Source organism: Pteropus vampyrus, unplaced genomic scaffold (assembly GCF_000151845.1).
Source record: "Pteropus vampyrus isolate Shadow unplaced genomic scaffold, Pvam_2.0 Scaffold26, whole genome shotgun sequence".
Classification (NCBI taxonomy): Eukaryota; Metazoa; Chordata; class Mammalia; order Chiroptera; family Pteropodidae; genus Pteropus; species Pteropus vampyrus.
Genome location: NW_011888807.1, coordinates 762,555 through 790,327, shown reverse-complemented (window position 1 = coordinate 790,327; position 27,773 = coordinate 762,555). Strand labels below are relative to the sequence as shown.

The window sequence follows — 27,773 nt, the reverse complement described above, 5'->3', positions numbered from 1 at the left end:
TTATATGAAATAAGAAATAGCAGATGTCAAAAGGCAGAATGAGACAATAATTGCAATGTTAGGTTACAAGGGAAGAGATAAATATGCATAAGTATTGCTAGGGATATCTTTATATATTTAGCATATTTCCATATATATGTGTGTGTGCATGTTTGTGCATATGCATATATATTCATATAACAACAAAGTATCAACCCAAAGTTTGGGCTGAAGAATCAGAAAGACCTGGTTTTATATCCTAGTGTATTCACATATTATCTCTGTGACCTTGAACAACTATTAGAGCCTTCATCTCCTCATTTGTGAAATGAAGATATTAGTACCTACATCAATGATTTTGTAAGACTTAAATGGAATAATATTTGAAAAACACCAATTTGTAGTAAACAACAAATAGTAATTATGTCAATTATTAACATGCTTAGTAATTATAAAAAGAAAATGTATGTTTTTCTTGTTTTAAAAATTTTACAGTATATAATTCAATAATTTTTACATTAGTTTTTCTGCACGATTCAGCTACAGAAGTGCCACAAATGACAGCTGGACATTCACAATTGTCAGATTGAAGAATGGATTGTAAATTTGTTGCTAAGCTAACAGAAGATATGGTTGTCAAACTTTACTGAGTTGTCAGAGTACATGAGACTTTGAACAGTGATGAGTGAGTTTGGTCAAAACATTCAAATCATGCATACAAACCATTTTATGATGACTTGATTCTTCAATTCTAGGTTGAAAAATAAAATGTCTTGCCACTTCGTGAAATGAAGTGGTCACATAAAGAAAGCAATTTTTATGACGAATACATTTTTATTTCTAATGGTCTGAATAAAGTTACAATTGTTTTGCTTTTTACAAAAAAGAAAAGTATCCAATAGAACATAAAATCATTAGTTAAAAACATATCTGTTAATTAAAGTCTCACAAAAGATTTAACTATTTAACTATTATAATAGTTATTAATAATCGAAATACATCACCAATTATTCTTTAAATGTTGTAGTTCACTTCTTTATTGTTCTAGATTACAAAGTAGTCATGCTGTTCCAAAAACAATGGAGAACTCAGATTATGAATTAGAATTAGCATTAGCCTTTATTTTTGGCTCTCTTACATACAACCTTGAGCAAGAGTTTCAGGTTCTCAGTGCTACATAAGAAAATGCCTCTCACCGCCTCCCCACAAAAATTAGTGACTGAGAAAAACAATAATCTATTTTTCTTATCAATCAGTAATTTGGGCAAGATTCAGTAAAGACAGCTCATCTACTTTATGGAGCATCAGTTGGGGTGACTCCACTGGGGCCTGGAGGATCTACATTCCAGGTAGTTTACTCACCTGGCTGGCAGGAGGTGCTCTCTATCAGCTGGAAGCTCATCCAGAGCTGTGGGCCAAGGGCCTAAGTCCTCTACCTAAGTTTCTCCATGGCTGCCTGGCCTTCCTCTGGGCATGGTTGCTGGCTTCTAAAACTAAGCATTCCAGAAGAAACAGGCAGCAGCTCTATCACCTTTTATGTTCTATACTAGGAAGTCACATAGACCCACTGTGGTCACAAGTATGCCAAGATTCAAGAGGAGGGAAAATAAACCTGATTCTTTATGGAAAGAGTATCCATGAGATATTTTCAGAAGTATATGTAGGGTGAGAGATATTGTTTTTTTAATTATTATTATTAAATTTATTGAGATGACATTGTTTAATAAAATGTATAAAGGTATCAAGTGTACAATTCAATAATATATCATTTGTATATTACATTGTGTTCATCAAGTTAAATTTCCTTCCATCACCATATATTTGACTTCTTTTATTACTTTGAGGCTCTTTTTGGAAAAAACAGTCTGCCATACCAAGTTACTTTATATCACTTAACTTCAGTTTTCACATCTAAATAATAGCATGCTAGGCACCCTTCTGATCACTTTACACATATTAACTCATTAAATCCTCACAACTTCTCAGATTCTATCATTTATCCCCATTTTACAGATGAGAAAAACAATGCATAGAAAAAAAGCTACCTCATGTGACAGAGTTAAAAAATACGTAAAAACAGAACTCAAAGCCATGTAATCTAAAGACCATGATCTTTATTATTTTTTGTGCCTAATTTTTATTAGAATAACTAAAAAATTATATTCAAAATGCCATGCAGTTTCTGGCTCATTATGCTTACTCAGTGTTTTTAAGTGGTTTTGCTGTAGCTATTTATTTTATTAGTTTCAAGTACGCAGTACATTGGTTAGACATTTATATAGTTTATAAAATGATTCCCCTAATTGCTCTTTCTCTCCTCTGCCTCTCCATCTAGCCATTACGTTAATGCTAACTACATTCTCTATGCCCTGCTCCCCATCCCTGTGACCATCTATCAACTACTAATTTGTACTTCTTTAACCTTTCACTCCATTATCCCAGACTCCCAACACCTCTCTCTTCTGTCCATCACCAGATTGTCCTATATATTTATGTCTATTTTTGATTAGTTTGTTCTTTTTGTTCCTTAGATTCTACATATAAGTTAATCATATGGTATTTATCTTTCTTCGTCTGACTTATTTCACTCAGTATAATAACCTCTAGGTCCATCCATGTCATTGCAAATGGTAGGATTTCATTTTTTTTAATGGCTGATTAATATTCTATTGTATATATGAACCATAACTTCTTTATCTAATCATCTGTTGATGGACATTTAGGTTGCTTCCATATCTTGGCTATTGTAAATTGTGCTGCCGTGAATATAGGGGTGCATAGATCTATAACAATTATGTTTTGGTTTTCTTTGGATAAATACCCAGAAGTGCAATTGCTGAGTCAAAAGGCATATCCATTTTTAATTTTTTGAGAAACCTCCAGATTGTTTTCCATAGAGACTGTACCAATTTGCAATCCTACCAACAGTGTATGAGAGTTCCCTTTTCTCCACATCCTCGCCAATACTTGTTCTTTGATTTATTGATGATAGCCATTCTGACAGGTGTGAGATAACATCTCGCTGTGGTTTTAATTTTCCTTTCTCTGATGATTAGTGACCTTGAGCATCTTTTCATATGTCTATTGGCCATCTGTATTTCCTCTTTATAGAAATATCTGTTCAGATCTTCTGCTCATTTTTTTTATTGGATCTTGTTTCTTGTTGTTGAATTGTATGAGTTCTTTATATATTTTTGATATTAACTTCTTATCAGATGTATCATTAGCGAATATCTTCTCACAGTCGATTGTCTTTTTGTTTTGTTGATAGTTTCCTTTGCTGTACAAAAACTTTTTAGTTTGACGTAGTTCCATTTGTTTATTTTTTCTTTTGTTTCCCTTGCCCAAAGAGATCTATCTGAAGAGAAATTCCTGTTAGTAATATCAGAGAGTTTATTGCCTAAGTTTTCTTCTAAAAGTTTTATGATTTCAAGTCTTACATTTAAATCTTTAATCCATTTTGAGTCTATTCCTGTATACAATTTGTAAGAAGATAGTCCAGCTTCTTTTTTTGCATGTATCTGTCCAATTTTCCCACCACCATTTATTGAAGAGACTCCTTTTATCCCATTGTATATTCTTACCTCCTTTGTCATATATTAAGTAAGTGTATAGGCATGGATTTATTTCTGGGCTCTCTATTCTGTTCCATTGATCAATATATCTTTTTTATGCCAGTACCATGCTGTTTTGATTACTATAGCCTTGTAGTAAAGTTTGATATCAGGTAATGTGATACCTCCAACTTTGTTCTTTTTTCTCAAGATTGCTTTGGCTATTAGGAGTTTTTTATGGCTCCATATAAATTTTAGGATTATTTCTAATAGCTCTCTGAAAAATGCCATTAGTATTTTGTTAGGGATCACATTGAATCTCTAGATTGCTTTGGATAGTATGACATTTTAATAATGTTGATTCTTCCTACCCATGAGCACGGTATATGCTTCCATTTATTTGTATCTCCTTCAATTTCTTTTTTCAATGACATAATATTCTGAGAATAGGTCTTTTACCACCCTGGTTAATTTGATTCGCAGGTATTTTATTGTTTTTGATGCTATTGTAAATGGGACTTTTTTCTTAATTTCTCTTTTTGAAAGTTCATCATTGGTGTATAAAAATGCCACTTGTGTAAAAAAAATGTGATATTTTTAATATGTTACTGAACTCAGTTTTCTAATATTTTGTTGAAAATTTTTGCATCAATGTTCATAAGAGATATCAGTCTCTAGTTTTATTTTATTGTAATGTTTTTGTCTCATTTTGGAATCAAGGTAATGGTGATCTCATAAAAGGAGTTAGGGAGCCTTCCCTCTTCTTGAATTTTTAGAATAGTTTGAGAAGAATAGGTGTTAATTCTTTGAGTGCCTGGTAAAATTCACCTATGAAGCCATCTGGTCCAGGACTTTTAATTGGGGGGAGGTTTTTGATTATGGATTCTATTTCATTGATGGTAATCGATCACTTCAGATTTTCTGATTCTCTTGACTCAGTCTTAGGAGATTATATGTTTCTAGGAATGTGTCCATTTCTTCCAGATTGTCCAATTTGTTGGCGTATAATTGCTCATAGTATTTTCTTATGATCCTTTGTATTCTGTGGAATCGTAGATATTTCTCATCTTTCATTTCTGATTTTATTTATTTGAGTATTCTCTCTTTTTTCCTCAAGAGTCTAGTTAAGGGTCTATCAATTTTGTTTATCCTTTTAAAGAACCAGCTCTTGGTTTCATTAATTTTTTGTATTGTTTTTCTAGAATCTATTTTGTTTATTTCCACTCTGATCTTTATAATTTCCATTCTTCTAGTCACTTTGGGTTTTGTTTGTTGTTCTTTTTCTAGTTCTTTTAAGTGTAAGGTTAGATTGTTTATTTGAGCTTTTTCTTGTTTCTTGAGGTAGGCCTGTATTGCTATGAATTTCCCTCTTTGGACTGCTTTTGCTGTGTCCCATAGATTTTGAGTCGTGTTTTCATTTTCATTTGTCTCAAGGTATCTTTCATTTTTTCCTTGATCTCATCGATAACCCATTCATTGTTTAGTAGCATGTGATTTAGCCATTTATTTGTGTGTTTTTCAGATTTTTTTCTTGTAGTTGATTTCTAGTTTCATACCATTGTAATTGGAGAAGACATTTGACATGAGTTCAATCTTCTTAAATTTATTGACAATTGTTTTGTGTCCTAACATGTGGTCTATCCTTGAAAATGTTCCATGAGCACTTGAGAAGAATCTATATTTTGCTGCCTGTCAGTTGCTCATAAGTCTCTGACACTGGGAGAGCCTCTGGGCAATATGTGTGTTGGATAGTGTAGGGACCCCGGGAGTCTCCTGGATCTATGGAGTATATTTCCCTCTGCCACTGAAGTGTAAGTTTACATGCTAGCACTGACTCTGTGGTTCTCTGTACAGTTTCCTATCATAGCAAGGTCAGCTGCTGCTATTGTAGCTGCCGGCCCCTGATAGACACACAGACCACCAGAAATCAATGAGTTATAGGAAACACACTCTTTATTCAGCCAGCTGGGTCTGCCAGGGGTACGCAGACCCCAAATTAAGCAGCCCCGAAATGTAGAGGTACAGGGTTTTTAAGCCCTAAACCCCATTCTTCATCAGGTTTGACACACAAGTCTATTTTACTTCTTTTTACTAACTGTCAAACCACAGGTTGGTTGTGCAAGTGGGGGTACAGAAGCAGAAAGCTTATTGTTAGAGCATTATGTTCTCATGGGTGACAGCCAAGCAGTAATTTTTCAGCCAGCACATTCCCCACTGGCCTTAATGGAAAATCAAATCCTTGATTCTTCATGCGGAGTTTGCTCATAGCCTCTATTTTATATTACTAAAAGTTTAATAGAATTAATTCTCTTCCTTATATATGTAAACAAGAAATTGAGGAAACATGGGCCAAAAGTTAACAAGAGGAGGAGGAGGATTAAAGATCCAACTACAGCAGATAGAAGGGTTGTTAGCCATGGCGATCAATTGAACATCCTATGAAACCAGTTATCTGATTCTAGTCTTTGTTCTTCCCTGGCATTTCAATTTCTCTGTACTAGTAGTAAGTTTTTTCTAATTATTCCAGAGTTATTGGCATAGAAGCAACAGATTATGTATTGGCATACATAATCCATCTTGTTCTAAGAATAATAAATCTAAACCTCTTCTATTTTGGAGGACTACTTTTGCTAATGAATCGACTTGAAGTTCTAGCCTGCTGGTGGTGTCTTTTAAGGTCTTAATATCCTTATCTATCTGTATTCCAACTTCACATAATTCATTTTCTCCCTTGATGAGAGCAATAATACCTACAGCTGCAGAGCCTGCTATTCCAAGTCCTACAAGAAGGGGTATTAAGACTGGTATGGCCCATTTCTGTAGCCTGTCCTAGTGGAAGAAGTGGAGTCTGCCTTCTGGCCCATTGTAAAGGGACACTTGGGGGAGTACAAAGACTAGGATACAAATATTAGTCTCACCTGAGTTGAAAAGATCGGATGCAGCACAGTGAGTGAGCCCACTATCACATGCTAACCAAGTATTATTTGGAGCCTTATAGTATTTACCCCCTGAAATAGGTACTTCTTTAGTAGGATTACAGTTATCACAGTAGAGTGACTGTGCCAACAGCTTGGAATAGTTCTTTGAAATTAGGCAGATTCCTTTTTTTTGTATGTCTTGTAAGGTGAGTCTGGGTGTTTCCCGTTCACAGCCTCATGCGCTGCTGAGCTCAGTTAAGTTTAGGGGAATTCCTACCCCGACATAAGACAATATTAATAACTATGCTAACTACAATGCACAAGGTCTTAAAATAAGACCAACCCAAACATAGGACAAGATTTCTGGCTGGGTTTAGGCACAACCAGAAATCTTGTCCTATGTCTGGTGTGGTCTTATTTAAGTCTTTGTGTATTGTCGTTAGCATAGTTATTAATGCTCCTTCTGGTTCTGATTGTAGCTAGTCGAGTGCCTGGGGCTTAATAGCTGTTAGGCTGCTACCTGGAGGGGCTAGAGCTAGAGTTGGAGTTGCTCTGGAAAGAGAAGTTTTCTTAGGTGTAAGACTTTGGAGTAGTCCTGGAACTAGAAGTGGTTTGTTGGGTCCTATAGGGTTAGCTTTCCTGGGAGGGTCCTTAACCTGTATAGTAAAATATAATCCTGAATCATACCCAGTTTTATATAATTTGATACCCCATGTCTGTCCTGTGAGCCAATAGTGTTGTCCCCCATGGCTACCAGTTTTGATGGTGATTATGAGAGGATTACAAGACCCAAGAGAGCATGTAGAGGGATTTGGTCCTCTTATTAATCTAATATGATCATCATTCTGTTTTTTATATTATCTATAGTGGAGATAGTCTTACAACCCCAGTTAGCACAAGAAAATTGGCCTTGGCCCTCACATCCAAGTCCCATATTACCCATGCGGCCAGATATCCCTGGGTAATGTCCTTGAGGATAAATATAGAGTCCTATCCGTAAGAGGCTTTTTTCAGCTGATAATATGCCACAGCTGGGTCCTCCCTTGTAGCCTAAGTATGCTCCTCCGCCTAGGAAGGATCCTGATCCAAGTTGGTGTCTAGCCGTTGCAATGGCAAGGAGATCTCTGGCAAGCTGGCACAAGTCTACTTGGATCTCTGGAGTACCGTGGCTGGTGATGTTCTGGGCAATGATTTCACCGGTCTTGGTTACTATAAGCTCCTATACTCTAGGCCGGTGTATGTTTCTGTATGCCTAAAGAGGGAAAAAGGAAGAAACAGAGGGTTAGACTTATGTACGCTTGAGTCTTAGTCTTAAGGGCCCGTCTTCTGGAACTGTCCACTCTTGTGCTGTCTTCACGTGGTAGTGATGAATCCATGATGAGATGCCATCTACTTTAACTGCAGTGGGCATCGTCAGGTAGACAGTGAAGGGTCCTTTCCATTTGGGTTCTAGTCCTTTGGAAGCGAACTTCCGGATCCACACAGAGTCCCCAGGCTGAAACTGATGGGGAAGTCTGTCCCCCGGGGCTGAGTGAGCAACACGATCCCGGAACCAAATCTCCTTTTGTACACTTTGAAGGACCTGTAAAGACTTAAGACAAGGTTACGTAGTTCTGCCTTTTTCTCATCTCCTATTCTAGGTACTGAAGGTGGGGGTTTTCCAAAGAAAATTTCAAATGAAGTGAATCTATTAATATACGGAGTACACCTGGCTCGGAGAAGAGCAAAAGGGAGTTCTATCCAGGTGCCACCAGTTTCTAATCCTAACTTGACTAATGTCTCTTTTAGGGTCTGATTCATTCACTCTACTTGGCCCGAACTTTGGGGCCAGTAGGCACAGTGAAGTTTCCATCGCAAATTTAGGTAGTTAGCCAATTGTTGTGATACCTTTGCTACGAAGGCTGGCCCGTTATCTGACCCTAACGTTCCAGGGAGACCAAATCGAGGGAGGATTTCTTGTAGTAGTTTCTTAGTAACTACTAAGGCAGTCTCTTTCCTGGTGGGGAAGGCCTCTACCCATCCTGAAAAGATGTCTATGAAAACAAGTAAATATTTGTAGCCCCCCACAGTTGGGATTACCTCAGTGAAATTGTCTTCCCAGTGGTCCCCCAGATAAGTTCCTCTTTCCCTATACCTAGGTTCTTCTATCTTCCCTTTCTTTAGATTAACTTGGGCACAAGCCGGGCATCATGAGGCAATCTCCTCTGCAGTTCTTCTCCCTTCTAACAAGTGAAAGTAGGGTTCTAAAGCTTGGAGCATCTTATTTTGCCCTAGTCTGATGTTGGTGGAGGAGAATCCTTCGAAGGGCCCGTGAAAGCCCAATTTTTCCATCTGGGGTCGTCCACCACCCCTGTTGGTTCCTAGTGGCTCCCTTATCTTGAAAATATATGTTCTCTTCCGCTGTATAGGTCAGAGACGGAGGCAGTTCTGGGTAAGGGACAACAGTCAGTAGATGTGTTGGGGGCCCCACTGGCCTTTTGGCCACTGTTGTTGCCTCTGCATCGGCTTGTCGGTTTCCCTCAGCCTCGGGACTATTCCCTTTTTGATGCCCTTTACAATGAACAATAGCAAAAGCCTTAGGCATCCATATGGCTTCAAGTAAGGCTAAAATCTCCTTTTTGTTCTTAAATGTCCTTCCCAGCTGAAGTCAGAAGCCCTCTTTCCTTGTAGATGGCTCCCTGTACATGTACAGTGGCAAAGGCGTATCAGCTGTCAGTGTATATTGTGACTGCCTTATCCTTTCCCCATCTTAGTGCCTCAGTGAGGGTGATGAGTTTGGCCTTTTGAGCAGAAGTCCCATGGGGAAGAGCTTGTGACCAGATGGTGCCAGTTAGAATTATGACCGCTGCCCCAGCGTACCTTCTTCCTTCCTGCATGAAGCTGCTCTTATCCGTGAACAGAACTTCATCGGCCTCAGGCAGAGGAGAGTCTTTGAGGTCTGGCCATGAGGAACACACAGCATCAGTGAAATCTATGCAGTCATGAACGGGGAGTCTCAGGGTCTGGGTCTGGCAACAGACTGGTTGGGTTGATGACAGTAGCTTTGGAGAAGCTAATCCTTGGCTGGTCAAGGAGGAGAGCCTGGTATTGAGTGATTCTGGAGTTAGTCATCCATCGTTCTGAGCTACTGCAGAGAAGGGCCTCTGCCGCATGAGTAATGTCTAGATTCTGCCCAAGGGTGAGTTTATCAGCTTCTTTGACTAGGAGAGCCATCGCTGCTATGGCTCGTAGGCAGCGTGGCCATCCAGAGGCCACCGATTCTAGTCTCTTTGATAGATAGGCTGCTGGTCAGCTCCATGGGCCTAGTATTTGGGTTAGGACCCCTTTGGTGATTCCCTTGGTCTCAATCACAAAAAGATGAAATCCCTTGGTGATGTGCAGAAGAACAAAGGCTGGGGCCAATATGCTTGAGGAGCTCAAAGGCCTTCTGTTCTGTCTCTGTCCAATTGATTTCCTCCTGTAGCTGAGTACAAGAGCTTTGTGCTCTCTGCGTACCCAGGAATCCAAAGTCTGCAATAGCCCGCCGCCCCAAGGAATTCTCTTACTTGTCTCTTGGTGGTGGGAACTGGAATCTGGAGAATGGCTTCAATTCTCTGCCAGGAGAAAGTCCGTTTTCCTCCTTTGAGGGTATACCCAAGGTAGGCTACCGACTGGGTGCACAGTGGAGACTCAGTACCCATATGCCTCTAGGGTGCCGAGTAAGTCCCTGGTTGCCGCGAGACAGATCTCCTCGGTTTCAACTGCTAATAGTAAATCATCAACATACTGGAGTAACGTGCAGTCAAGATTACGTTGATGGAAGGGACGGAATCTGCACTTAGGGCCTCATCAAATAGAGTAGGAGAATTTTTGAATCCTTGCAGTAAACACGTCCAGGTTTGTTGGCCCGAGAATCCCTCCTCTGGGTCTGTCCACTCAAAGGAAAAGATAGGCTGGCTGCTGGGGGCTAGGGGAATGCTGAAGAAAACATCTTTTAAATCTAATACAGTATAAACAGTTCTCTCGGGAGGTAGCAAGCTTAAGAGAGTGTATGGGTTGGGTACAGTTGGGTGGATGGTTTCAACCCTCTTATTAACTTCTCTTAAGTCTTGTACTGGCCAGTAATCCTGAGTACCAGTCTTCTGGACTGAGAGCAAGGGAGTGTTCCATGGTGATTGGCATGGCACGAGAATCCCCGCTTCCTGCAGCTGCTGGATATGCTTCCTTATATCTATTTTGGCATCTTGGGGCAATCGTGTATTGCTTAACCCAGACAGGGGTCATGGTAGTGGTTAAGCTCACCGCTACCAGGGCTTGGTGCCTAGCCAACCCTGAGGCATTGCTTTCAGTCTATACCTCTGGATATTCTATCAGGAGTCTGTCTAGTAAGGGCCCCGTGGACGGGTCTACATTTTCTTCCTTCTCATAGAGGAAGTAGTCTTCAGATAGAGGACAGGTAACTAAGATAGTTGACGGGGCAGACATGGACAACTGAGGTGTACTATCTCCGAATGTGATAGTAGCCCTTAGTTTTTGGAGTAGGTCTCTACCAAGAAGTGGGGCCAGACATTCTGGAATTATGAGGAAAGAATGGGTCACTATCCCTCACCCCAGATCTACAGTCCTTTCAGTGGTCCATGGGTATTCTAGTGTTTTGCCCATTGCCCCTTGGAGATTGATCTCTCTGGATCAAGTAACACTTAGTGGGTAGCCCCTGTGTCCACCAGGAAGTTAACAGTTTTGCCCCCAATTTTTAAGGCTGCCTTGGACTCCTGGGGGCTTAGTGTGTAGGAGCCCCGGCCCCATCAGTCCTCTTCCTCAGTGACAAGGATTTTAGTCTTGCAGTTTCCCTGGTCTTTCATGTTTTTCTCAAGACATTCATTCTTCCAATGGCCTTCTTTCTTGCAGTAGGCATATTGATTTTTCCCTAGGGGTGTGCGACCCTTACGTGGGTCTTTTTGTGACCTCCCTTGTCGTGCCCTAGTTTTTCCTGGTCTTTCCTCCTGCATGACAGCTACCATTATTTTAACCATGCATTTGGGGTCATCCTGTGCCTCTCTGTGGTTGAATACCTTCTGGGCTATCTCAACAAGTTGGGACAGGTTCATCCCTGCAAAACCTTCTAATTTTTGCAGTTTATGCCTAATATCAGGGGCTGCCTGAGTAGCAAAGGCTACATTAATTGCCTGCTGGTTCTCAGGGGCCTCAGGATCAATGGAGGTGTATACCTAGTACGCCTCCTGCAGTCATTCAAGAAACGCTCCAGGGGATTCCTGAGGTCCCTATATAACTTCAGTTACCTTAGAAAGGTTAGTTGGCTGACGGGCAGCCATCCAAATTCCCTCAGTTAGAATCTGGTGGTACCAATCTAATGCCCTTCTCCCTGCCTGAGAATTATGTCCCCAGTCTGGGCAGGTGGAGGGAAATTCCAACTCAATCTGTTCCCGTGCTTCCTCAACATTTTTCCCTCCCGCAGCTATCTTTTGTGCTTCAGCTCGAATGCATCCGCATTCTTCCACATTCTTCCGCGGTGAAGAGGGTAACTAAAAGCTATTGACAGTCGTCCCGGGTGGGGCAGTGAGTCTGAAAGACACTTTCTAAGAGTCCCATTAATGCCTGGGGTTTCTCAAAGAAAGGCGGATTCTGTGCCTTCCAGTTGTACAGGTCACTAGTCGAGAAAGGCACGTAAACCATAAAGGGCCTGTCTGTGTGATGTCCCTGGGGTGGTGCTTCTCACAAGGGGAGGATGGCTGGGGTGGTGATATCGGCTGGTGCCCCACCCAGAGTGGGAGCGGGAGGTCCATAGGGGTTACCTGTCCACGTCCAAGGAGGTGAGGCAGTACTATTTGGCCTCTGTTGTCCTGGATTATAGGGTGGGGGAAGGTCACTGTCCTTCGGCAGAGATTGGAGGACTGAGGGACTGGGCTGTCTTGGAGATTTGGTTGCCGTATATTTCGGGGTGCCCACAACTAAGACTGGTGCCCCTAGAGAAAGGTCACACTGGCGGAGCCAAGGAGGGGGGTTCTGAACAAATTTAACCATTGATCGATGTAGGGAAACTGATCAGGATGTCCCAGGTTTCCTGTGACAATCTTCCAAACATTCCTCACTAAACCCCTGTCAAAAGAACCCTTCGGAGGCCAGTTTACACCAAAAGACAGCCACTCAACTTCACACAATGTTCTTAGTCTGCCTGGAGAAAACTTTATGTCATAGTCAGCTCCCTCTACAAACCCTTCTTTGAAATGTCGTGAGAGACACCCCAAGGGTGTCTTCTGTGAACTCGGGCCTCCCCCCATCGCTTGCACGGAAAACACAAGACAGACACTCAGACGAGAACAATTACTGGGGTGTAGGTGGACCCGGAGAGGTCCGCCACCTACAACCTAGACAAGACCAAAGACAATAGACAGAACCCAATGACAGGGCACAGGAGGCGGCGTCCCATGGCCTGGCCATGGTCTGGGAGATATGACTGCATCCAGTCTCTCCACAGACCCCCAACGACTGGTCAACAGAAAGGTACCTTTTTATCCAGACACCGAGGCCTCGGAGATTCCTGGTGGAATCAGGAACAGAGTGTATCTTAAAAGTTGAGTCCTTGATGATTGCATTCACCCCGCCATGGTGTTCAAAGGCCCTGGAACATCTCAGGGTGGTCACCCCTTTGAGTCTGTAACAGGGACAGCAACTGCTTCGGAGGCCAGTCCAGTCTTTAGATCTCAGGGCCACTCCCTGAGATCTCGCTGGGGCCTCCAAATGTTGTAGCTGCCAGCCCCCAATAGACCACCAGAAATCAGTGAGTTATAGGAAACACACTCTTTATTCAGCCAGCTGGGTCTGCCAGGGGTACACAGACCCCAAATCAAACAGCCCCGTAATGTAGAGGTACAGGGTTTTTAAGCCCTAAACCCCATTCTTCATTCTGTTTGAACACACAAGTCTATTTTACTTCTTTTTACTAACTGTCAAACCACAGGTCGGTTGTGCAAGTGGGGGTACAGAAGCAGAAAGCTTATTGTTAGAGCGTTATGTTCCCATGGATGATGGCCAACCAGTAATTTTCCAGCCAGCACACTGCCCGCTTAGGGCCTGCAAATACCCAAGCTCTGTTTAAGACTTACTGAAGCTCATAGGCATGAGTTTGTGGCCTGCCAGTGAATGCTTCTTCTGGATAAATGGACTTTGCGTGGACCGCATGAACTGAGTGATATTGTCTGCTGTTGAATTTGTGACCCAAGGAAAGCACAGGATGGGACTGGGTTGCCTGGAAGCAGGCTTGCCACAGGTAATTTGTTATTTTAGTGAGGCACAGGGCTGTCAGGCCTACCCAGTACCAGATTTGCTGCTATCTGTGGGACTGTGAGCTCCCACTAATGTCAGTTACCACTGTGAGACCTACTGTTATCTGCGGTGGGCCCACAAAACCCTTGAGATTTGCCCAAGCGATACTGTATCTTGTGCTGGCACGATCCCTAAGACCCTGAGATCCCCTCAAGAGATATTGCAGCTCATACAGGCAGCAGTAGTCTGCCCACACCTGTTTTCCCCCAAATACACTCACTGCACTAGCTAAGGTCTCTTGCCTGTGCAGAATGCGTAACCTCAGAGAAAAGCAGGGCAAGAGAGGCTGCCTGTCAATGGGCTGCAGGCATTTTGTGGCTTGAGTGAAGCAGAATCTCAGGGAGACAAGGGCTGTCAGGCCAATACAGCTTCAGTTTTGCTACACCTTCTGTTCCCAGGCATTCCTGTTGTAGTCACAGATCATAGTGAGACCAGCTGCCATCTGGTGTGTTTCCGCAGACCCCTACAATCTCCCAAGGCAATACTGAAGCTCTTGTAGTCAGAAGGGATCTGACTGCAACTGATTTCCCTGCAATGACCATACTGTGCTAGCCAAAGTTAGTTGCTTGTGTGGATTAGGAGACCCCAGGGGAGGGGCTGTGCCATGGAGGCTGACAGTCAGTGGACTGCCTGGGGAAATTTGTTGGTTGGGTGGGGCAGGGTCTCAGGGAGACAATGACTGTCAGATCAGTATATTCTCAGTCTTGCTGCAACTTCAGTAACCATTCACATGTTCCCATGAAAATCCCAGATCACAGCAAGACCAGCAGCTGTCTGGGACTGGCCCGCAGATCCCCGAGATCCACCCAAGTTCGTGTTGGCAGTAGTGATCTGCCTGAAACTGTCTCCGAAATGCTCTCTCACGGACCTAGGTGCATGCTGTGAATGTTTGGCCCTGAAATGGTGCAGGGCATGTGGCAGCCATCCAGAAACAAAAGCCCTAGGCAATCTGCAGGTTAGATGGGGCGGGCTGAATTCCTCAGGCCAGAGCTTCCTGCTAGCCCTTTGGGAGGGGTCTGTACCCTCAAACTAGCATGTTCTGTAGATTGCCCAGTAGGGGTGCTGGACTAAGGCACAAAGGTGGCTGCCCATCCAGCCTCGTTCTGGCTCCAGGTAATGCAAACTTTCCCAGTATGAATCCCACTCGTGCCTCTCACCCACTGATAGTGTCCCAGGTGAGTGTCCACAGGTCAGAGAGCCTGTGTGTGAGCCCTTCAAAGGGACATCTAGGGTTTCAATCTCCTTCGGTTTTGCCCAGACTGCTGGAATCCCCTTTGTTTTTTACAGTCAGATTTATTGGAAACTCTTCCCTGGGCTGGGACCCTGGGCTGGAGAGCCCCAGAATGAGGCCAGGACGCCGCCGCTCCTTCAAGAGAGCCTCTGCAGCCTTGCTCTCCCTCCCAGTGATCCTCCACCACTGAGGGGCATGAGTTCAGCCTGATTTATGATGTTGCCCCTCCTACCAGCTTTGATGTAGCTCCTTCTTTATATTATCAGATATACGTGTTATAATCAGCTGGACTTCAGGTGATCCTCCATGTTGATTATTTTATAATTTGGTTGTAGTTTCAATGTGGATCTGGGAGGATACGAACCCTGCTTTTACCTAGTCTGCAATCTTCCTTGGAGTTGTAGTTATTATTATTAATTTGTAGTGAATCACTGGGTGTTTTTTCTTTGGGGATAGTTTGACGTATTCATAAAAATAAATTTACTCTGGCTTAAGGAGTGTGTGAGAAAGGAATATTAAAATAAAAAGTTAGAAACTGTCATTACTGGATGTCTAGAAAAACAGTAAAATAGGAAAGAATCTTCAATTAAGGGATAAAAAATTAAATAGCATTTCAGTGTACTTGAAAATATGTTGACAGAGTCAACAAGCATATTTTTTAAAAAGAAGTGCTAAATATGAAGGAAGTAGTATTGATGTAGTCTTAAGTTTGGTTGACTAAAATATACTTAAGAGCACCATATTAAATACAAATCACATTTAGAAGATGAATGTTGGAACACTTAAATGTGATCTGTATTTATTTTTAGAAAAAATATAGTTACCTTTTCATTTTGTGCCAGTATTATTATCAGACTGTATTCAAAGTGGTAATAAAAATAAAAATGTGGTCTATTGCTATAAACTACTAAGATAAAACTTTTGGTCTTCATACCTTATCTTAACTCGAGAATAAAAATGCTTACCTTACTCTAACGCTAGAAACAGCTTTAGAATTTTAACTTTGCATGTCACCAGCCTCAGTCTACTAAAGTATTTCTGAGTTTATATTCTAAGTAATTCCCTGCCTTTGACACTTGTTTATGTCTTGAATGAATGTGTTTTTCAATTATCTTCAACATATAAATAATGAATCTATAAATGAGAAAAAATAGTGGAAGATAAAACAAAGATCTATTATATTCACTTTAGGCTTGTTAATGGCAGCTTACCTGAGTTTGTCAGTATATATCCTTGTTTAGCTTATTGTGTCATATAAGGGAAAAAATAACAAAATAATCAGTACATTGTTTCTAGATTGGTGTTCTCTTCTTTACCTAACCAAAAGTTTAAAACCTCATGGCTAGTCTGAGATCTGGACAGTGGTCTTTTGGTTCAGTTTGCAAAATCTTTGGTCTATTAAATGAAATCAGTTCCACATACGTACAGTGTGGAAGTAAGCCCAGCGGCTCATAAACAAGTGTATGGGATTGTTTACCCAAGCACCTCTACTCCACGTTCTTCCCACTGCTTTCCAGCTCCCTATGACTCCCCTTTAATGTCTCTTGGTTAGAAGGCTGGTTGGGCTTTCTTTAGTCTGCTGTACACTTCTGCAATTGCATCTGCATCAAGGGGCAAGGGAGAGGAAGACAGTTAGAAAAAGAAATGTAATGGAGATTGACTCCAGCCTCTCAGAACCACAGTTTCAGTTAAGGGAGAGGAAGTTTTTCCTTTTTAAGAATTTTGGTTCTTGTGGACTCCCATTATTGGCCACCACCACCACAACTACTACATGATTGCTTGAGGGCTGAGCAAGAGAAGACAGAAGAGAAAAAAAGAGAGAGAGAAACAACGAAAGAAGAAAGAAGGGATTTCCACATTCTCTCATGAGTATTAGGAATGCCATTTCCACTTACAGAGCCAAGATGAGCAAGCTTGTCCTAAAGCTCTGTCTGTGACCTGGTGTCCACTTTCAGCTTTTCAGTATATTCAGTCCATGCTACAGCCCAAACATTGAAGGAGGTGGGTAGCCGGGTAAGGAAGGGAAGAGTGGTAAACTCATCACCAGCTTGGTAATACTTCAATATTGATCTTCTCCAATATTCTTGCTGCTTCTTACTTTTTAGGGCCCTCAAATATCTGCTGGGGGTATTGTGCCCAGAGTTTATAGATCTTATTGTGTCATATAAACAAACAAACAAACAAACAAAATAACCAGTACATAGTTTCTAGATTGGTGTTCTATTCTTTACCGAACCAAAAGTTTAAAACCTCACTGCTTATCTGAAACCTGGTCTTTTAGAGAAAGAAGAAGAAGTATTCTTGCTTATTCCATGCTTTCCAGAACCAAAGTCCCTTTCGCTGATTCTTTAAGATGAAAATCATAACCAATAGTACATTTTTGTAGATCTGATGGTTTTTCTAATATCTTATTTAAGAAGATGTCCCTTTAAACATTTCCTTGGTAGCAGTGAGAAATTAGAATTAGTATCAGGACACTTTTTATATACATTATCTCATGTGGATTTTATAATAGCCCCCCAGCAAGGATGGTTTGTTCGAATATTTTGAAGCACAATCTATAATTTAATATTAATAGACTTATATTTGTTCTTGAGATTTTTGGGGGTTGTTTTTAATAGGTTATTCTGAAGAAACAAGATTTATGTTTATTAACCTTTAGGTTTTAGGGTTTTTTTCTTTCCTTTTTTTATTTTTCAATTCTCTAATCTTCCCAGCCTTCTCAACTTACATGACAGCAAAATTTAATTTTTATAACTGTAGAATAGCATCTAAGAAAACAGTAATGATACTGCTTATCTCAATTTCTTAAATTTTGTGAATTTTGTTGTGAGAAATGATACAGATCACATATTTTACTGATAAATCATTCAAGTTTATCTGAACTTACAGACTATTGAACATAGATGGGAGAAAAACAGTTAATTATATTAATAATAGTTCCTGTCACATAATTCAGTATTTCATCAAATAATGAGAATGATTTGAACATTTCATCACTGAATGATTTCATTATGTCATCAAATGATGAGAATGATGAGAGCGTGATATGCCAACTAGGATTTCACATGGTCTTTTGCTTAGAGTTCTCTGATAGTAAAAATAAATCTAAAAAAACAAACAAAAAAAACAATTGTTAGCAACATATAGCCTAACCATTCAATTTTTATTCAATTTTTAAAATAATGTATGTGTGAAACAGGTCATATATTTCTTGATGTTTTAGCAGAGGTGTGTGTGTGTGTGTGTGTGTGTGTGTGTGTGTGTGTAAGTAGTACTTTCCAACTGTATTTCAATCAATACCCAGAGACTTCAATTTTCTGAAGACAGTGAAATTTCAAACATCTATAAGGGAAATTGTATTGCAAGCTATGCACTTCATTAGTATTAGTGGTATTTCAATAACTATATTCATTACATGTGCCTTTAGTACATGCTTTTCTATAAAAATACTTTGACCTTTATAATATGTATATATTTTATTATTTAAGCAATCACATAAACATATTTTTGCAACAGAAAACTTTTTTAACTGAGATAATTTATTCTGTAATTTTATGAAAATATATGTTTTATATTTTATAGATCCACTATTACCAGATTACATTGTATTTATGTTTTTAACATTCTTGCTACTTTCATCAGTAAGCACATGGCAACAGAAAATCAAGAAACTGTTTCACAAATATTTCATAAATAATGAGTTGTTTGTAATTTAATTTTTCTACTAAATAGACTCACTCAAATTATATAATTAGAAATTTAGTAAAGTGTAAACTTTTTGTTAAATGTAGTTGGTTGAATGTATCAATTTACATTCATTACCTCAGAACATTTCACCAAAAGGAGTAAAGGGATATAGAAGGTTTACACTAACAAGGACAAAGCAAAGGGTGAAGGGAGAAAAAAATATATCAGGTGAGAAAGGTCAAGATGTTAACAAAATTGCAGAAAATAAAAATCAAATGGAAGAGTAATAATTCACTTAGCAATGGAACTTGGTTAGACTGCCGGTAGGGAGAAAAGCTGCTTTCACTTTATGCTATTCTAGTTTGTTTATGCCAAGGAGTAGAATTGGTATGTCAGAAGATGCATCTACGTTCATCTATAGTAGATACTGCCAAATAGTTACCAAAAGTGGTAGCACCAATTTAAACTTCTCCAACAATGTATGAGAGCTCATATTGCCCCATATTCTCACCAACACTTAGTATTGTGTGTCTTTTTCACCTTAGGCATTCTAGTAGATGGTAGTAGTATTCCATTGTACTTTGAAAAAATTTTTAAAGCATATCTTTAAGAAACTAAGTGTGGTAGATTGAAGAAAGACATTATAGAAAGGAGTAAATAAGACAATTATAAAAATAAGAATTCAGGGTTACTAAAGCAGTCTGATTTTTACCTATAACCAAGATATGGTAACATCTACCATGTGAAATAAAGTAAACCCATGAAAAATACATCAAAAAAAATTTTTTAAGACATAAAATATCAGGTACTGTAAGACAATGATCACAGAGAGATGGTAAATGACAGAGGATAGTCTTATAGTTGGCCCAACTCAGTGTCTTGAAAATGTCCATGCCATGCTGCAGGGAGGAGGGACCCTAACAGAACACAGTATATTCTTTTTGAAGATTGAGAAGACAGATATGAAAGTCCAAGTCGACCAAGACAGATAGACTTGACAAGACAGAATATGAAGGAGGAGAATGCTCTTCTGAAATAGAACTCCAGAGAGCTGCAGAGGTTCTGTGAGTGTTCAGCTGAGTATTGCTAATAAGCAAATAAACCAACCAAGGAGATAAAATGAAATCATAAAAAGCATGTAATCATTCTAAAAGAAGGCAGAAAGAGAAGAAACTAGAACAAAGAACAGATGGAATAAATAGAAAACAAAGAGCAAGATAGACTATTTACATTTAATATGTCAGTAGTCATATTAAATGTAAATAGTCTAAACATACAAATTAAAAGGCAAAGGCATTTATCAATGTAGATTTAAAAGAAAGATCCAGGTATGTACTACTTATAGTAAATATATTTTCAATATAAAAATTAAAATAGGTGAAAATAAAGGGGCACAAGGAAACTTTTGAGGTTGATGGATATGTTCACCATCTTGATTGTTGTAGTCAAAACTTATCAAATTGTACAATTTATATGCAGCTTTTTGCATGCAATTCCATCATAATAAAGCTGTTATTCTATAGACAAGGTGTTAGAAACTTTTTCTGTAAAGGGCCAGATAGTATATCTTTAAGGCTTTGCAGCCAACAGTCAAAATCAAAGATATCATATACCTATACAGTGACTAGAGAGTAGATTTGAACAGAGGCAGGTAGACCTGAGATGAATGCAGTAGTCCAAACAATTTAATTTGCATAATAAAGCTATAGTAGTATGGATGGAAGCTAAAAAATAAAATTACTGTAGATCTTCTTTAGGTATTCCTCTGTTGATGGACACTTAGGTTGTTTCTATATTTGGCTGTTGTGAATAATGCGGCAATACAGGAGTGCAATTTTTTTTTTTTTTAATATCCTGTTTTCATTTCCTTTGGCTATATACCCAGAAGTGGGATTGCTGGATCATCTGGTAGCTCTATTTTAAATTTTCTGAGGAACCTCCATACTGTTTTTTATAGTGGCTGCGCCAATTTAAATTCCCACCAATAGTGCATAGGCTTCCCTTTTCTCCACATCCTCACCAACATTTGTTATCTCGTCGTCTTGATGATCGCCATTTTAACAAGTATGAGGTGGTATCTCATAGGTTTGGTTCATGTTTACCTGACAGTTAGTGATGTTGAGCAGCTTTTCATGAGTTTGTTGGCCATTTATATGTTTTCTTTAGAGAAATGTCTATTCACTTCCTCTGCCCATTTTTTAATAAATTGTTTGGGTTTTTTGTTATTGCATTGTATGAGTTCTTTATATGTTTGGATATTAACCTTTTATTAGATATATGGCTTGCAAGTATTTTCTCTCTTTTCATTATTAGCCTTTTCATTTTTTTTTTTTTTTTGGTTTTTTTTTTTGCTAAGCAGAACTTTTTTAGTTTTGTGTAGTCCCATTTGTTTATTTTTGCTCTTGTTGCTTGTGCTTTTGCTGTCACATTCAAAAAAAATTATTGCCTACATGAATATCAAGGAGCTGTTCACCTATGTTTTCTTCTAGTTTTACAATTTTAAGTCTTGTTTAAGTCTCTAATCCATTTTGAGTTAATTTTTGTGAGTGGTATAAGGAAGCGGTCCAATTTCATTTTCCTTTCTATAGTTATTCTTTATATAGTTATCCAGGTTTCCCAGAATCATTTTTTGAAGAGACTATCCTTTCCCCATTGGGTATTCTTGGCTCCCTTATCAAATATTAGTTAGCAATTTATGCAGGAGTTTATTTCTGAACTCTCTATTCCTTTCCTATACTCTACTAGTACCATACTGTTTTATTTACTCTAATTTTGTTGTATAGCTTGAAATCAGGAAATGTGATGCCTCCAGCTTTGTTCTTCTTTTTGATGATTGCTTCGGCTATTCAGGTCTTTTGTGTTTCTATACAAATTTTAAGATTTTTTTTCCCATATCTGTGAAAAATACCTTTGGAGTTTTGATAGAGCCTGCATTGAGTCTATCAATTGCTTTAGATAGTATGAACATTTTAACAATATTAATTATTTGAGTCAATATTAATTATATAAATTATCTTTCCTTTTGTTTGTGTCTTCTTCAATTTCTTTCATCAAAACATTGTAGTTTTCATTGTACTGGTCTTTCACTTCTTTGGTTAAATTTAACCCTGATGTAAGGGAGGGAACAAACCATGCAGGTAGCTGGGTAAGAACAAATACTAAAGGTCAAGTGGCAGGAGTATTTTTGGGGTGTCCAATATTCTGAAGGAGGCCAGTGTGGCTAAAGCAGAATACCTGATGGAAAAGAGGTAGAAGATGATAAAAGCAGGGTCACAGGAATGGGTAGAGAATAAAATCGTGCAACGCCTGGCAGGCAGTTAATGGGGAAATTGGCTTTACTTTAGGAGAACGGAAAGCCATTGGAAGGCTCTGAGCCTGGTGGTAACATGATCTGATGTATGTTTTAAGAAGATCACTGCCTTCTGGTTTGAGAATAGACTGTGGAAGGGCAAAACCTTAAAAAAAGGGGAGTGTGAGAGGAAAACAGCTTTATCTGATATGGTTGAAACTGTAGGTAGGGTAAAACCATGGGTGAATTTGTAATCCAAAGTAAATATTTTAAATTGTAATGGTAATGATGATGGAAAATTATCAAAGTTTTTTGAATAGGGGGATATAATGAACACATTTATGTGTTCAAAATTGCACTAGCCAAAGGTTCTGGTCAAGATGGCAAAGTAGGTAAACATCGTGTAGGCCTCCTCCCATGACCATATTCAAATTGAAACTAAATTATGAAAAGTCAACCTGGAGAATGATCTGAACTCTAGCTGAACAGAACTCCTATAACTTCAGGAATAAAGAGGAGGCCACATTGAGGCTGATAGAAAGGATAGAGATGCTAAACAGACTGGTCCAACAGCCACATGTTGGTTGAGCATTGGGGGAATATCTCAGCTGAGGAGGTCCCGCTGGAGGAGTGAGAGGCCCCAACCCTACACCAGCTCAGGGTTTCAATGCCAAGAAGAGGAGTCCCTACAAAATCAGGCTATGAAAATTGGTTCAGATATCAACTGTCTGGGTGAGATGGAAGGCAGCTGGAAACCCAGGTGTCCCCTTAACAGGCCCATGCACAGACTCCCTCACTTGCAGGCATTCTCCTTGGGCTCCAGCAGAGAGCTAGCAGCTCAAGAAGTGGCAGAGACATACAGGGAAAGACTGAATCATGTGGCTTCTGTGCGAGGGCTGGAGAGACAGCCACCATTGCCCTTTTGTAGAGCCCTCCTTCTATGCAGCCTACAAGTGAGTACCATCTTGCCTATGTTGAGCCCTCCCCCAACACATCCATGAATCTGCATTGGCCTGATAGATTTGCTCACTCTACTCCAGTGACTAATTGAGACCCCGCCCCATCCAACTCACAAATTGCCATTGGCAATTTTGTTGCTGGGCAACCAACCTCACACCTCGCTCTCAGCAGAAGGCTCCTTCAGCATCAATCAACAAGCCTAGTCTTATTGGGAGACATTTTGGTGGTAGATAATCAGCCGCAGCCCTAGCCACAGTATTTTTTTTTTAACAAATCTTGTGGTCTGCGGGCCTGAAGTGGGAAGTAGATGGCCTTGGTGTGGTCTGAACTTTTGCAAGTGGCCACAGGTTTAGCACTGACACCAAATCTGAATCTGAGCTAACCTGGTGAACACCACTTGCCCCATTCTGGTGACTCCCTGAGACTATGCCTCATCCAACCAGCATACCACCCGCGGCCCACTACTGGTGGCATCTGGCCTCAATTCACCACATGGCCTCTCTAGTGTGCCTCCAGATCCAGTACAGGCAGAGACCAACCATAAATAGCTTTATAGCTCCTACCAGGTAGCCCTGGGCCAGTCATAAGCAGAGGCTGACCTTGGCCTGCTCAGGAGTCCCTCCCAAGTAGCTCCAGAACTAGCACACCCAGAGGCTAGCATAGTCCTCAACAAAGCACCACCTGATTAGCTCCACAAGTGGTACACATAAAGGGTGGTCTCAACAGGCACACAAACCACTGGAGCGAATCCCACTCCATGCATGGGGGTCAGCCCCCATGCAGCAGCTCATATGCTGTGGACATGGCCAGTTCTCATAACCAGTCAGCATGAGAGTCAATGCCACCCACCGACTGCTAGCCAGAATCAAGGCTTAACTTCAATAGGAGGGCACACACAGCCCATGTAGGTGATCAGGGAGACTGTGCCAGTGGGCAACACAGAACACCTACTGTATAAGGCCAGCCCACTAAGACTGGGTGACATAGATCTACCTAATACATAGAAATGAACATAAAGAGGCAGCCATAATGAGAAAATAAAAAAACAAGTCCCAAATGAAAAAAAAAAAAAAAAAAAACAGGAGAAAACTCCAGAAAAAGAACTAAGCAAAATGGAGACAAGCAATCTACCAGATAGAGTTCAAAACAATGGTTATAAGGATGCTCAATGAACTTAGGGGAAGAATAGATTATTTCAGTGAAAAGAATAGGATTGAATCAGCAATTTGGAATTCATGGTAGCAGAAAATGCCCAGTCAGAACAGAAAAGAAAAAAAAAAAATTTAAATAAGAATAGTTTTAAGGGATCTCTGGGAAAGCATCAAGTTAATAACCTTTACATCACAGAGATACCAGAAAGAGAAGAGAGAAAGCAAGGAATTGCGAACCTATTTGAGGAAATAATAACTGAAAACTTCCCAAATCTGGTGAAGGAAATAGACATACAAGTTCTGGAAGTGCTGAGTGTCCCAAAAAAGGTGAACCCAAAGATAACCACACCAAGACACATCATAATTAAAATGGCAGAGGTTAAAGACAAAGAGTGAATTCCAAAAGCAGCAAGAGAAAGGCAGCTAGTAAATTATAAGGGTACTTCAAAAAGAATGTCAGCTGATTTCTCAACAGAAACTTTGCAGGCTAGAAAGGATTTGCATGAAATATTCAAAGTGATGAAAAGCAAAGACTTCCAATAAAGGAGGTCCTGTAACCAGCAAGGCTATCAATTAAAATTAAAAGTGAGATAAAGAGCTCCCCAGAGAGGAAAAAGCTAAAGGAATTCAGCACCACCAAACCACTATGACAACAAATGTTGAAGGGACTTCTTTAAGAAGAAAAGGAAGAAAAAAAACATAAATATGAATAATAAAACAGCAATAACTATGTACCTATCAATAATCACTTTAAGTGGATTAAATCAAAAGACATAGGGTAGCTGAATAGATAAGAAAACAAGACTCATATATATGCTACCTACAAGAGACCTACAAGAGATTAAAAGACACATGTGGACTGAAAGTAAAGGGATGGAAAAAGATATTTCATGGAAATGGAAAAACAGCTGGAGTAGCAATATTTACATCAGACAAAATAGACTTTAAAACGAAGGCTATAACAAGAGACAAAAAAGGATGTTACATAATGATAAAAGGATCAATCCAAGAAGAGGATATAAACCTAGTAAATATATACAAACCCAATATGGGAGCACTGAAATATATAAAGCAGATATTGACATACATAAAGAGAGGGATTGACATCAATACAGTAATAACAGGAAAATTTACCACCCTATTGATACCAATGGATAGATCTTCCAGACAGAAAAGCAAGGAAACAGTGTCCTTAAATGATACACTAGACTAGATGGATTTAATTGATATTTTAGAGCATTTCTCCACAAAGCAGCAGAATATACATTCTTCTCATGTACACACAGAACATTTTCCAGGATAGATCACATGTTAGGCCAAAAAACAAGTCTCAGTAAATTTAAGATGACTGAAGTATATGAAGTGTCTTCTCCAGCCACAATAGTATGAAACTAGAAATCAATTACAAGAAAAAAGCTGAAAAACATAACATATATAGAGGAGAAATAACATGCTACTGAACAATGAATGGGTTAACAATGAGATCAAGGAAGAAATCAAAAGATACCCTGAGACAAATGAAAAATAAAACACAACACTTAAAATCAATGGGACACAGCAAAAGCAGTCCTAAGAGGGAAGTGCATAGCAATATAGGCTTACTTCAAGAAACAAGAAAAATCTCAAACAATCTAACCTTACACTAAGAAAAACTAGGGAAAATAACATCAAAGCCCAAAGTGAATAGAAAGAAATAATAGAAGTCAAAGTGTAAGTAGACAAAATAGAATCTAAAAAAAAAAAACAAACAATAGAAAAAATCAATGAAACCAAGAGCTGGTTCTTTGAAAAGATAAACAAAATTGATAAACCTTTAACCAGACTCATCGCAAAAAAGAGAGAACCCAAATGAATAAAAACAGAAATGAAAGAAGAGAAGTGACAACTGACTCCACGGTAATACAAAAAAATTATAAGAAAATACTATGAGCAATTATATGCCAACAGATTGAACAATCTGGAAGAAATGGATACATTCCTAGAAACATACAATCTCTTAAGACTGAGTCAAGAAGAAACAGAAAATCTGAACCGCCTGAAATGCTACTAATAAAATCAAATCAGTGATCAAAAAGCTCCCAGTACTCAAAAGCCACTGGAACTGGGTGGCTTCAGAGATGAATTTTACCAAACATTTAAAGAAGAATTAACATCTGTTCTTCTCAAACTATTTCAAAAAATTTGAGAGGAAGAAAGGCTCCCAAGATCATTTTATGAAGTCACTATTACCCTGAATCCCAAACCAGACGAAGACATTAAAAAAAAAAAAAAATCAAATGGCAGTTTTTTTCTTTTTGTCCTAAATACACAGGCAGAAGCCTTATGCATAGATTTATTGTTAAATTTGGATTTTTGTGAATTTTTAAATAGAGCCTTTTGCCTTTTGTGAAAATACATTGGAATAACATAAGTAGTTTGTCACTGGAAAATTACTCTTCCTTTATTTTGTATAACTGTTCATTTAAAAAATGGCTAGCAGTGTTTTCTTTAAGACCAGAAACAACTAAGCCCCCCACCATTCAGAACCATGGATGCACATCTAGCATAGGCTTCTTTTTTGGTAGGTCTTCCATTCCTGGGAAAATGTATACTGAAAATGGCAACATGGATTTAGGTGAAGAGAAAATGAGGTTCAACAAAATTTTCACATATAACTTTACTCATTTACATTTTATGTTCATAATTTTTTGTGAAAATTTTATAATTTTCATGTCATTTTTATGATTTCTGCCCTATGTATATAGCACATGTACCTTGTTTACTTAATATTTTGTCTACCCATTTTTTAACTGATTCAGAATTTTAAAGTGAATTTATTTCAACATAATAAAATAGAAAAATTATGTGAACAAAAAGTCATTGCCGCCAATTCGACACCAACGGGAATCAAAGATTTGAGATGCAGCAAAGCAGGAGACTTTATTCAATGAAAACAGCTCAGTTGTGAAACAGATAAACACCTCCAGTGAGGTGGCCTGGGTAAGGAGAGTCCAGTGTCAGAGCTCCTGTGGCACAGCTCAGCTCCAGCAAGACAGCTCTGCTCTGGTGTTACTTCTTCAGCTGAAAAACAGTCTTCAATGGAAACTGGAAGTATGCTCCAATGAGACAGTGAAGAGGCTGACTTATATAGATAGAAGTTCCCACGTCTGGTCTCTGATTAATCCATTTCTATGTGAATGAGGAATCTTCACAGTTTGATTTGTCCAAGTAGCACTGTCCTGATTGGTCAGAATGGAGCCCTTTGATTAGTTGGTAAAGATGCAAATGAGGATAAAGCTGCACAGCTCTCATTGAATGGGGAAAGTCTCAGTCCTACGGGTTGACTTTTGATCCTAGGAGTTCTTTTAGAAGGGTGGACTTAGTGTCAGGCACACAGTGCAGCAAGCTTGGCAGCCCAGTCTGTGGCTTTTCACAGTGTGCCTGTGAGGCCTCTGTAAACTCAGATTAGAAATTTGAACCAGATTAACAACTGGTAGTCCCTTTTTGACAGGTATATTCTTCTTGGGGTCAACAATTGTTTGCCATAAAAAATATAAATAAACATGATAATAATAAAGCAATGTTATCAAACCATAACTAGTTCTTGCTTGAGAAGGTCTCTGAGCATAAGGCCAGCTCTTATTTTGTTTATTTTTTTTTTATTTTTTTTTTTTTTTTTAGCCTTGAAGATATTAAAAA

General features: G+C 39.3%; 1 protein-coding gene across 1 annotated transcript in view; it reads left to right on the top strand.

Annotated features, from left to right (window-relative positions):
• Positions 1-27,773, top strand: part of EPHA6 (EPH receptor A6) — an 841,299-nt gene that overhangs the window by 336,469 nt on the left and 477,057 nt on the right.